Consider the following 12,658-nt stretch of genomic DNA (forward strand, 5'->3'; position numbering starts at 1 on the left):
ATGTGCTATTTAACCATTTCAGATAGGACCTTGAGGTCTTCTGCATATTTTACTCAATATAATAACATTCTAAAAATTGTTCAAGCACCATAATAACCAATCCAATTTAGTCCTGAAGAGGGTCTGTGGCTTTTTCATAAACCGCCCTCACTCATAACACATTTCCTGTGGTCGCCAATGATGTACGCTTTTTCCATCACCTCAAACAGCCCTTCCGTTCTGGCCCGACAGTCCTCCGATTCCAGTCCAAACAGTGGGTACGCTGTAAGCAATACTGCGACACAGTGGCGAGGGCAAGCATCCATTACAGCACTCAGTGCTGTAGACTGGATGAAAGCAATGTGCTGCACAGTCTGCCATCTTAGATCATGTTACGTCATGTCAGTGAGAGGCTGCGTGGGGAGATACATTTATGTTTGCACTATGACGCTGGACCTGCAACCACCACTCTGGGGTTGCGTTTGGCTCGATCTGGAGGAGATCTGGCCTGGCAGTTTATGCTGAATTCTTTCTATTGGCTCAGGATTAGACTGATTTGCAATTGGCAGGTTTCTGTCTAGAGTGCATTGTGGGTAAAAAATGATGGACTACAGTATGGCGGGAGCAATCACCAGTGGCTGAGCAGTAAGTCACTTGCTCACTGTGCCACCGGGCTCAAGCTGAACTCTTTAGAGAGGCCAAAACCAGTCTGGAGCTGCTTCAAGTCTCCTCTGGAAGAGACCTTACCTGGCAGTGCGGGCTGGACTGTTCTAATTATAACAGGACCAAGACGGATTTGCGTATGGCAGGTCTCTGTCTAGAGTGCCATATTTGAACGATTATCAGTGGCTGAGATTAATTCAAACATTCCTTCCATCAATGTGTGTTTTGTTGCAGTAAACACATTAAGTGGGTTGGGCCACATGCCCAGAGTGAGAAGACAGTATACGTGTCTCACTGTGCCACTGTAGTGAAGATGCACCCTACTGGTGAGCCCCAAATAGCCTGAAAAGGGTCTGGGATTTTTAGTAGTCCCATTTGGGGAGGACCTGGCTTGACAGGCAGTATAGTCTGTTCCTACTGGAGCCGGACCAAGGCTGACTTGCATAGACCTTGCCTACAGTGGAATAGTGGGTGAAAAACAATGGTATGGAAACCTCCCAGAACAATCGGCAGTGGCAGCGATTAATTCTAGCATTCCCTCCACCAAGATGTTGTTTCCTACCGTAGACACCTTAAATGGAGAGGATAGGCCCGGAAGTGGGTCCAGCGCTCGCCCTGCCAAAAGACGCAAATTGTACCCTACTGATGAGGCCCAAGTTGTAGGGTGACCAGGCGTCCCAGATTTGCCAGGACGTTCCCGGTTTTTCACCTGCTGTCCCGGCAGATTTAAGGAAATATATAGCTCATGTCCCGGTTTTTAGAGAGGGTCGACTGAAAACGGCGGGAGGTGTTTTTTTATGTTTTACAAAGCAGGGATAGTTACCAGTTGTTTCAAGAAAGCAATTTAATTTACAGGCAATCTACTGGGTTTAAAAATTGCATTTTATGTGTGTTCTAACTACCTGTTCTGTAATTCTCTGCTGAGGAGCGCTGTCATTCTGTGTGCTTGCTTGAAGTAAAGTTGTAGTCCTTCTATTTTTGCGAAATGTCCCGGTTTTTGGCTTTAAAATTCTGGTCACCCTACCAAATAGGCCAAACCTGGTCTGGGGTTGGAAGACCTACCAAGAAGAGAGAAGGGGGTGTGACCTAGGAGGGGGCCGCGCCTCCAGCCGAGAGCTACCTAAGAGGCACTCTAACTCCTTCCCCTCCACCAAGCCACCTTTCCAAATAAGAAAACAAAATCTTGTTGAGGCTGCCACCAATGTCCTGGGGTGTTCACACCCCTTAATGGACAGCGTCAGCAACAAGCCTACAAAATAGAGCTGGAAAACCACTCTGAGAGGTGGTTTTCAGTCCCTCTTTGGTGCCACCTTGTCAGTGGCATAACAAAAGCTCCTGTAGCCCCCGTGGTGCGGTGCGGGGGTACCCTCATGAACTGTGCACAAGAGGTGGCTGAGAGCGTCGGAGGCCCCCTCAAGTTTCGTTGTTCCACTGCAGTGTGATATCAGCTTCTCACTGACCGTGTGAAGGGAGCCGCTATGGTGTGACATGCGGTGGCACCGTGTGAGTTGGCAGGTAAGGGTTGCTTCTGCTCCCATTTGAAGAGGGCTGGGCTGGGCTGGGCTGTTCCTATTGGAGCATGATTAAGAGTGATTTGAATATGGCAGGGGTCGTCTTCAATGGAATAGACTAGAGGGGCATTGCCAGGGGCTGAGATTATTCCAAGCATTCCTTCCATCAAATTGTTGTTTGTTGCAGTAGGGGCTTGTATCCACAGGCCGGAGCTGCAGCCTTTTGCCTCGCAGACTCAGAATCTCGCAATTTCTTGGCACCATTACTGTGCTGGAATTTGAGCGGCAGTGTGCTCCCTTCCCCCCTTGTTCATTGGCTCTTTTGAGCCAATGAGCGCCGAGCTCACCTGGGATGCACTGGTGTGCCTGTGGATTGGTACTGTGACCTGTGAAGACTTGGGCATCATCAGATATCAGCACTGCCTGCACCAACTTTGTTAAAAAACGACAGCAACTCTGAAGTAAGCGTACTGCATTTACCAGAATGCAATGGGGTGGCTGTGCTGGGTGAGAGGGCGTGTGCTCCCCCCCACCCCCACCCCCCCCCCCCCCCTTATGATTATGTCACCAGTATTTCTGTCAGCAAAAGTGTGGTCAGGCTTCAGGACTGGCCTGGGCACGAGACCCCATGCCATTGTGCAAGAGGGGTTAGTGGGAGATGGGGACTGTGCAACTGCACAGGTCGAGTCCTCCCCCCCACCCCCCCTCTCCTTAGCGTCAGCTCTGACTCTACGAGTTCCGGAATACAAGCGGCCGGAGGTGCCACACACGGGCAGGTGCCTTTACCGCACTTCTGATGTCTGCGCCTGACAAGCAGCGAAATGCGTGCGAAGAAATTCAAAGCCGTATTAATGACAAAGAGCGGCCGCGGCCGGGCAGCGCTTCCGACCAGGAAGTCAGATTACAGAAGTTGATGTAACTCGTTCCACCCACCCACAGCGCGCCGGAAACTTTGCAATACTGGCCGCTGCTCAGGGCTCAGGAGATCGTTCATGAGCGAGAAAGGGGAGTCCGGCAGCGAACGGACAGGTAAGTCAGACCTTATTTTTAAATCCATTGTAGAGCCATCTTAACCTGGCTCTCAATAGGCACGGGCAGGTGTTAATGCTGTCCCATGGCTGCCTGATGTTCCCATGACACGTCACGAGCACAGATTTATTCCGCCCGGGCTTTGGTTACTAGAAGCACTTAACATGCTGGGGTTTGAGAGTCCACACTTGTAATGTGACAGGCACTGTTGCAATGGGTGGAATGGAATTTAACGCAGGCTAAAAGCCAGGTCAGGCCACATGTGATACACAAAGCAGGGCTGCCAGTTTACCTGGCTCCACCTTTCATCTTTCCAAGGTCGACAGATTGAATAATGATGACAATGTGTTAGCACTGGAGATAATTCGAGGTTTTTCATGACATAAGTTAGTAGGTCATCCAGTTCTGTTGTTTGCTGTGCATTATTGAACTTGTAGTACTTTAAAAATAATAATTGTACTGGCACCTGGATGGCAAACAATAAAACCAGGATGGGACTAGCTACTCGGGCCTGACATGGAAGCACCAGAATTCTCGGGCACCGCCTAAAAGTACAGCGGTTATTACTATTAGTTTTTTTTTAATTCCCCCAAAAGACCGATTATCCTATTACTGTCCATCATTTGTGAGATGGGGGAGTGCAAGCCCGTTTCCATAGTAATAGCAGCATGGGAGCCATCTGTGGCTCTATATGTTTGGCTCTATGACGTCCATGAGGGTCATTGAGGGGAGGGCTGTGGTATTTGAGGCATCAGCTCCTGGTCTCAGCCGGAGCTCCAGGGAGTAAATCTACGTCCTACAAATCACCAGAGTCGGGTGCAGTGCTGTGTTATGGCTATTTGAGTGGCTCTGTGATCCATCTCAGGCAGTCTTTGTGGTGTTTTATTCATTCTCCTCCTTTGTGAGACCAAAAGTGATGAATGAAAACCACTGACTTAATCGTAGCCACTGGAAATTGTCCTGGGAGCATTCCATTCCATCTTCTTTGTTGCTCACTGTGCCACTGCCACCCGAGGTAAGTCGGCTAGAGCGTGTCCCTCCTGAGCAGGCACACAAGCAATCCAGACGTTTCAGGGTTTTGGAACATCTGGGAGGAGCACCCAGAAGCTTTCCAGGAGAGTGAGTTACTTGTCCTACGTTGTGGCATACCCTGCTACTTATGGTACAGCAAAAAGAGGAGGATGGGGATCCTTGAATGAATTTTAACTGCTGCTAATTGCTGCGGGAGCATTCCATTCCATCATTTATTTATTTTGCTGACTAAACCTTTACAGACAGGGAGCAGCCATATGCCAGCCATTCCTGGCCCCACCCCGGGGGGAGTCCAGGCTAAGCCGCTAGCCACATTGCCTCTGACCAGGAAAAAAAGGCAATGACAGACGTGCGTTTGTTTATAACTTCTACAAAGTATAGTCCCTGTACAATGTTGGTATATGCAAACTTTAAGGCGCTAGTTAGGCATACCGGTGCCACTCAGGATGACTCTGAAAAAGACACAAAATGATGCATGGGAATCCTCTAATTAATCTTAAACCTTGAGTGGATGGCACTAAATATTCCCACATAAATTAGAAGTTTTTCAGATGAATCCAGCAATCACGATTTGTTTTGCTCCACGTCATGTGTGACACCCACAGCTCGACCTGCTGTAGATTCTTTTGCTTTAGCCCTCGAACTTATCCCTTCATTCAGAGTTTTTTAACTGAAATACGAGGCCAGGCTGAGTGAATATGCTCCAGCCTGGGACCAGAAAGTAGTCCTGTGACGAGTGAGCCACACGGCGTCTTCTCAGGACGAGGAGTTGGGCTTACTCCAAGGACCCACGCGCACTGCGGCGCAGGTGGTAGAAGCAGACGCTCGCCGTGGATTTAGAGAAGTGGGTGACTATTGGCATGTCAGAAAACTGAAATAGTTACCACCAATTTCAGTGGCCTCAGATGAGCAGAAGTAAACGCAATGCATTGTGGTTCATGGACAGAATAAATCCTAAAGTGCACCTGCTCGGCTTGGAGAGCAGACGTGACCAGAATTATACAGATGATAAAAATGAAAACATGTTTTTTACTTTTAGTTGGAAAGTGCTCAGTTGTCCAATGCCACCACTATGGAAATCTATGTGTCAATAAAGGCGACAACTCTGGAAATTATTGGAATATCCCTTTAGGGTGATATTTAAGCGCCCAGAGGCTACCACAAGGTGGGTTGCAGCGCTTCATAAATAAATAACATAAAGTAGAATTTAAAAAATGTAAGAGCCTTGCCTAGCCAACCAGACTCCAAGAGAACTTCTTTGGGTCCGCCTCATTCAAGGTGGACTTTCGCCCTTGCCCTGCCCCATTGGTACCACCTCCAGGGAATCCTGCAAGGAGGGACTGGATCACTCCATCCAGTTTGATCACTCAGCACAGATCCCTTGGGTCGAAGGCTGACTGATAAATGTTCTCCATAACAAAAACACCTAAACCAGCCTTTGCTGAACCTGATGTTCGATCCAATAACATACCGCGTTACAAAACGGTCCTTGCAGCACGCCGGCAAATTAAAAATGAGGTCACCTTTGTAAATATGTATTTTACTCCTGTTTTAACCTAACGCTGACGCCTTTAATATTTTTTTACAATACAAATATGCAACTTGTTAGCGTTGTAATTGCATATATGTAAACTTGTTAGCCTGATCAGCCTATCTTGTGTACCTGTAACTGTACATATGTAACTTGTTAGCGTGGTTAGTCTATCTTGTGTACCTTTTGTAACTTACCTGGTTCTTTTGTAAAGCGCTCTGACACCTTTGGGTAAAGTTTGCGTTATATAAAACTGTATGAAATTAAAAATAAAGGGCAGAGGTAGCAATGCTGGTAGGTTCACTAACCCCTGCCAGGGCAATAATAAAACACGTACCATGGGACCCAGTAATCCTTATACCTCTTATCAGCTGCACCAGGAGACAGTTCCCTTTCGAAAGTGTGCTGACTATAGGGTTTTATCAACTTTATAACTGTTCTCAGTCCCAGGAAGTAACAGAGTCTCTTTAAATACAGGAACCCAGATTAAAAGCAATAAACATTAATGGTGGGTCCATCCAACGAAAAAGCAAATGACAGAAGGCAGTAAAACCCTGCCTTATTTGAAGTCGTAGGACTGACGTGTTGTAGCCTTCACATATCCCCTAACAGGAGTCATGGCTGCAAGATCTGTCACTTAACCAGCTACAGGGCTATACAATGGCAAACCCGCTCAGGGACCCTCCCATCTCCACTTCCACACAGGGCATCACTGTTTCTAGAGCCCTTCCTTCTTCACCCCAAGTCCTAACTAGCGATGGAGAGGGTGCAACGTTTCCTGCCCCCGCAGGGTCTCCAACCAGAAGCTCGTGAGCTCTCCAGCTACCCCTGAGTAGCTCGCCCGTGCATCCCAGCTTATTAAATTAGAAAACATTTGCTTGGTTGAATTAATATACATATTAAAAAAATTGAGATTATACAACACTAATAATATTGGTAGCTCTCAATGCGTTTCATTGAATAAAAGTAGCTCTCAGTACAGAAAAAGTTGGAGAACCTAAGGACTTTGTTAGCTTCCCGAAGACTGAAGCTAGCAAACATATAACTAGAATTGGCAAAGCCAAACGGTGTTGCCTTTCAGAAGCAATGCAGTCCTATTGGCTCTTCTAATGCTTTTTATTCTTTTTTGCATCGGCAAAAAGAACAAGCATTTGCCAAAGCAATAGGTCTCACATTTGCGAGAGTTAAAGCTATTGGCGTTGTAAATGGAACTGTGTTTTACCTATGTGTTTTGTTTCGAGTGTTGTGGCTGGATGTGGTGTACCTTGTACAGTAAAACACAGCGGATCAGGTAAAAAGCCAGAGATGAGCCTGCAGTGCACTTAGAAAAGAAGGAAGCAGGATGTCATGTAATAGGAGCACGAAAAAAAATTGACGGGAGGTGGTGGTGGGGGGAGGGCACCGCACGGGGAGATTAGGTAGCGAGAGCGGTGGTCAAGAAGTTAGATTGTTCACTTTACATCCAGCCCTGTGCAGCAGTATTCAACAGCTTTCAAAACACTGGGAGTGCATAGAAAAAGTTAAATGTGTGAAGCTGTTCATGATCAACGTTTTTATCTGCTGATTGCCATCTAGATCACAAACAAGTCATGAAGTACTGAATACTTTAGCCGCCGTACACGAAGAATGCCGACTACAAGCACAGCAGCACATAAGAAACTTAACCATGGCTGTGAAAACTAACAAAGGGCGCTGCTGGCAGGCAGAGGTTCAGAATTAAGGCAAGCACATTTGCCCGCAACGTCAACAAATTACTTTATGTATCCAGGGCTTGCCTTGGGCACACACTTCAATTTGCAGCGACAGCCAAAAAAGCAGCTGCGTTTTCAAGTTAGCCGCCCACAGCCTCTGCTCGTCTAGTAACCTGCCGTTCGAGCTAACTCAGGCCAGCTTACATTCAGCTGAGCTGCAATGAGGGGTCCCGGGCCATTGCGTTTGAGTCAGCTGCCGCCAAGACCATGGTACCATGAGGTGCAGCGCTTTGTTCAACGGATGCGCCGGCATTTACTTTCGCTTTCTCTCAGAGCAACGAGGGAGGAAAGTTATGGGCGGAAAAGCAAAGCAATGGGCAGGGTGGGAGAGAAGCCGGGGAGAGGGAAGGAACTAATGGAGCAGAAGGTTAAAACAAGGACAGGGAATGGCGGGGAATGGGCGAAGGGACAACACACGGTGGGAAGGGAAAGCAGTTACACAGGGAGACCAGCGAGGAGAGAGCAGAGACAACAAGCGTTTGCGCATGTGAATAGCAGCTGTTAAAAAGAAAAAATAATCCAGAAAGTAAAAAAGCAGAAGCAGACAAGTTCTGCGGCAATACTCCAGAGCCCACAAAGTACATACAACAGATCATTCTTCAGCGCAAGAGCTGTAGGCTCTACCTAGAAATGGCTTCTTTGACAATGCTGAACATGCCGGCAAGAAAAGTGGAATGATGTGTATGCATCACGACACTACAAAGCCTCAGTATGATGACGTACACTTGCTTGGTTCACCACGCATGCACACGCATACAGCATGATGAAGCCACAATTTGCTTTATTTACCATTCAAAGATGGTGGATGGCTATCTCAGATAGGTAAATATTGAACAAACATTGGCAAAGCCAATAGGTCTCGCCTCTGCAAGAGCTATTGGTTTTGCCAATGTATTGTAGCCATGTAGTACACCAGCGTGGCTGCTGTTCAGCATGGCTAAACATTTGTGGGATAGAGGAGAGTGGAGTGGAGTAGTGTAGAATAGCATATGGTGTCATAGAGTGTCGGGGAGTGGAGCGTTGCAGCGTCGTAGAATGCATGGTCTTAGATTTGTGTAGTGCAGAGTAGACCATAGTGGCATAGAGTGCAGTGGTTCAGAATAGAGTGGCATAGAGTACAGGGGTTAGAGAGGAGTGGCGCAGCAAAGAGTGGAGTGCCACAAAGTGGATTGTTTCAGAGTAGAATGAAGTGGCATAGAGTGGACTGGTGCAGGGTAGCATTCAGGGTAGAGTGCAGTGGCATAAACTATAGTGGCATAGAGTAAAGTGGCGTAGATTGCAGTGGTGCAGAGTAGATTAGAGTGGCGTAAAGTGGACTGGCATTGAGTGCAATGGCGTAGAATGGATTTGTAAAAGTGTAGTGTTGTAGAGTGCAGTGTCGTAGAGTGGTGTAGAGTAGAGGGGCTTAGAGTTGAGTGGTGCAGAGTAGAGTGGAGTGGCTTAGACTTGAGAGGTGTAGAGTACAGTAGCGAAGAGCGCAGTGATGCAGAATGGCATACAGTGCATTGGCATAAAGTAGAGTGGTACACAGTAGAGTAGAGAGGCATATAGTGAAGTGGCATAGAGTGGAGTGGTGCAGAGTAGAGTGCAGTGGCATGGAGTTGTGCGGAGAAGAGTGGAGTGGCATAAAGTGGATTATGCATGGGGTGGTAGCACACTGCCATTGCAGATAAAACATTTTCAATTGAAATGGCCATTACATTTGCACAAACATGCAGAGCACAAACAAAAAAGTGTGGAAAAGTCATCACTTAGTGTATTGATTTGTTTCGATCGCATTAAAATATTTGTTTCCACCACACTTCAGAATTACAAAAAAATTGCTTTTTTGTGCTTTCCTAGTTCTGATATATTCTGAAATGTCTGCAGAGTTCATTACAAACATTTAAACTTTGTTGTGCGCTCAAAAAAAGCCTTTCACAGCAAGAGTGTCCACTAAAAGTACACACTCCAGAAACAAATTAAATCTATATCACAATGAAACTTCATGTGACTCCATCAGGATCCAGCTGTGTTTAAAAGGAAATTGAAGACTCACTTCTTTACTTGATAGTCTCTCTCCATACCCTCTGGCTTCGCGCTGGGACACTCATGAGTATCCGTGCGCGTTATAAATGTATGTAACATAACATAACATCAGTTAAAGCCTATAGTGGCTCCCAAGCGGTCACATAAATGGCCATTACAACCATGGATGTAATTTAACGTTTGCCAGAGGTTGTAGCTGTGCCTTGCCTCTCGTGCCTCCCTGGTACTGCCTTTGTGATCACTGGCCATGAAGGTGGCAAAATCAGTGCCAGGAACAGAGGGGCAGCTCGTCCTTATGGGCGTCGGTTGGGGCTCCAGGCACCTTTTATTACACTGATAGTGAATAATGGTATGTTATTCACTATTAGTGTAATAGAAAATGTAGTTCAATGAGCAGGAATTGGACCTTCCCAGGTAGCTGGGGTAAGTAAAACAATGCTTTTAAATGTAAGTGCTGTGCATGCTCGCAGGTGAGAGTGTGTTTATGTGGCAGAGGGTGTGTTTATGTTTGTAATTTGTGTGTATGTGTAAGCATGTTGTTGTAAGTGAAAGCGAGTGAGAGTCAGTGACAGGTAGTTAGTAATAATCTTTGATATTGAGTGTTGGTAAGTGATTGTGAGTGAGTCCCACTGAATGGCACTGAGCGAAAATAAGAGTGGCTACAAGTGAGTGAGAATGAATGAGTATGAGGGAGTATTTGAGAATCAGTCTGAGTGAGAATGAATGAATGACTGAGAAAATATGTTAATGAGAGTACTAGTGAGGATGAATTAGGGCAAGTGAGTGAGAGTGAGAAAGCATGATTAGTCCAGAGTAAGAGTGAATTTGAGTGTGAGTGAATGTGAATGAGTGAATGATAATAAGTGAGAGTGAGTGCTACAGATTATGTGACAATGAATAAGTGAGTGTAGATTTCTGACAATTAGTAAGAGAGTGAGAATGTGTGAGTGAGTTTAAGTGATCATGAGTAAGGATGTGGTATTATGTTCATGGTTTTTCCGTTTGCCCTGCCATAGTGAAGGTAATTATTGTCTTATCGAGGCACTCTTGGCAAAAAGCTGCTGCTTGCAATCCTTAGCAAGACAGGCGTCTGTGACAAAATACTGGCAAACTGGAGGTAATTCTTGGCCTAATGGTAAACTACTAGTACTAGCATACTGGAGGTAATTAGTACTGGAGGTAGTTCTCGACATCATGGTAAAATACTGGAACTGGCATACTAGAGGTAATTTTTGGCATAAAGGACACCGGTGGAAAAATGATGGAGCTGGCATATTTGCGGAGGAAATTCTTGGCATGGGGGCACTCATGGCACAATGCTCACACTAGCACACTAGAGAAAGTTATTGTCATGAGGGAAGACAGCTATGGCATATGAGAGGGCCGGCAACCATGACAAAATGCTGGCTCTGACATACGGTAATTTGTGACCTAAGGGTTACCTATGGTATATGGATGGCATTGATGGTACAATTCTGGCTCAGGTGTATTGTATATCATTATTGGCATAAGAGGGCACCCTTTAAAAAATGTTGGCCCTAGACAATGGAGGTCATTGCTCACATATGGGGGCACCCACAGCAAATTTAGAACAAATAGGATCAACTCCTGGGGAGAGCCAGGTTTCATTGGCTCGGCAAACCCTAAAAAGACTTGAATATTTAAGGGCTCTCCCTTCATAGCCTATGGCTTTTTAACAAACGTATGTGAAAGTTGTACTTCAAAATATGCTATTTGACCCCCTTTTAATCAACTTTTCTTTGTGGGCAGGACTCCCCACTCGAGCCCACTTGGAAGGGGTCTGACTCATTTGCTTCACTTGCGCGCTACAAGTCATGGCTAGTATTACGCCCAGAGCTTTCAAATAATATGTTGGCACCTTAATATAGGTGGTATCCAAACTAGAGATGTGTATGTGTTGTATTCTTATATTAATCGTGAAGATATTATGAAATTTCAGCTGTGCCACTTATTGTGCGGTCATCGGGGTCAAGGTCATGTAATGTCACTTCTGCTACCCCAGGCCTTTTGGGGAATCAAAATCCGTGATTACAATTAGCACGTGTGACAATCCAATCCCTATGTGTACTGTCGAGCAGCCAAGGATTGGATGAGCATGTAGTTTGAATATCATCATATCCACCAACAGGCTTGTGCCCCGTCGTAAACACCCACCAAACACCTGCACTCCCCCAAACACAAGGGGCACCTCTGTTCACAGTTTGCACTATACAAAGAGTCATATGTTGAATGGAAAAAACTACAGAAATGCAACATTTGGAAAAAACATATACCCTTCTAGAATGCAAGCTGAAGACAAATGTAAACATGGGCTGCACGGCTGACATGTATGTACCTTAATGATTTGTTTTAATCATTCTTAATAAACAGGATCCGCAGCCATGATGCAACCTGAACTTCATTTTGATCCCGGCCGCATGGTGCCACTAATGTTTGGCAGGAAGATATATAATGTCCATGACACAGCAGAGAACAAGAATCGGGAGACATTCTTACACGCAGATTAATGCACGACATAGCATTGTGGATGAGTATTGAGAGGGCAAGCACTAAAATGCGTTATCATTCCCCTTGATGCGTGGCACTTGGCAGGGCTGCACTATCAATCAGAGCTTGACCTGTCCACTTCCTTTCATCCCTTTTCAGTGCATTTCTGGGACAGGAAATGATCATGGTCTCAAGCAGGGGCCATGACCAGTCTGTACCCTTTCTGCAGGGATGTCGTCCTTGCTCTGCACTCTGTGGGCCCAGACGCTCAATAGGTTTCAGGGAGGCTTGAACACATTTCGAGCGAGAGTTCTGATTGATAACACTTAAACCTTACCTGTTAATAAGTGGCCAGAGCACAGCTGCCAAGTGCCCCCAAGTCAAGAGTGGCATCATGACATCCTTCCTGAGCCCTGGCGTTCTAACAAAGCACGTTTTGTAAGCTGGGACCAATGCTTTTAACAGGGATGTGCAGGGACAAGCCCCGTGAATGATGCCAGCCAGGACTGTGGAAGTGACATCACACTCCCTGCCCTGATGAAGTCCCCTGAAGTGACATTACAAGTCTATAAGATACTGAAGGTGGGACGTGGTACTTACTGCTTAAACAGTCATTTTTGAACATT

The 12,658-nt window shown here is 46.1% G+C and overlaps 1 protein-coding gene across 2 annotated transcripts in view; it reads left to right on the forward strand.

The window, feature by feature from the left end:
- The first annotated feature begins 2,719 nt into the window (after positions 1–2,719).
- The window catches only part of CARD9 (caspase recruitment domain family member 9), a 276,679-nt gene continuing 266,740 nt past the window's right edge, over positions 2,720–12,658 (forward strand). Inside the window, exon 1 of one of the 2 annotated variants that reach the window (XM_085613178.1) lies at positions 2,720–3,182. The gene's annotated coding sequence lies outside the window, so the exon portion shown is untranslated. The remainder of the gene's footprint in view (positions 3,183–12,658) is intronic. The other variant, XM_085613196.1, reaches the window with a different exon arrangement.

Source organism: Triturus cristatus, chromosome 1_2, assembly GCF_964204655.1.
Source record: "Triturus cristatus chromosome 1_2, aTriCri1.1, whole genome shotgun sequence".
In the NCBI taxonomy this organism is placed as follows: Eukaryota; Metazoa; Chordata; class Amphibia; order Caudata; family Salamandridae; genus Triturus; species Triturus cristatus.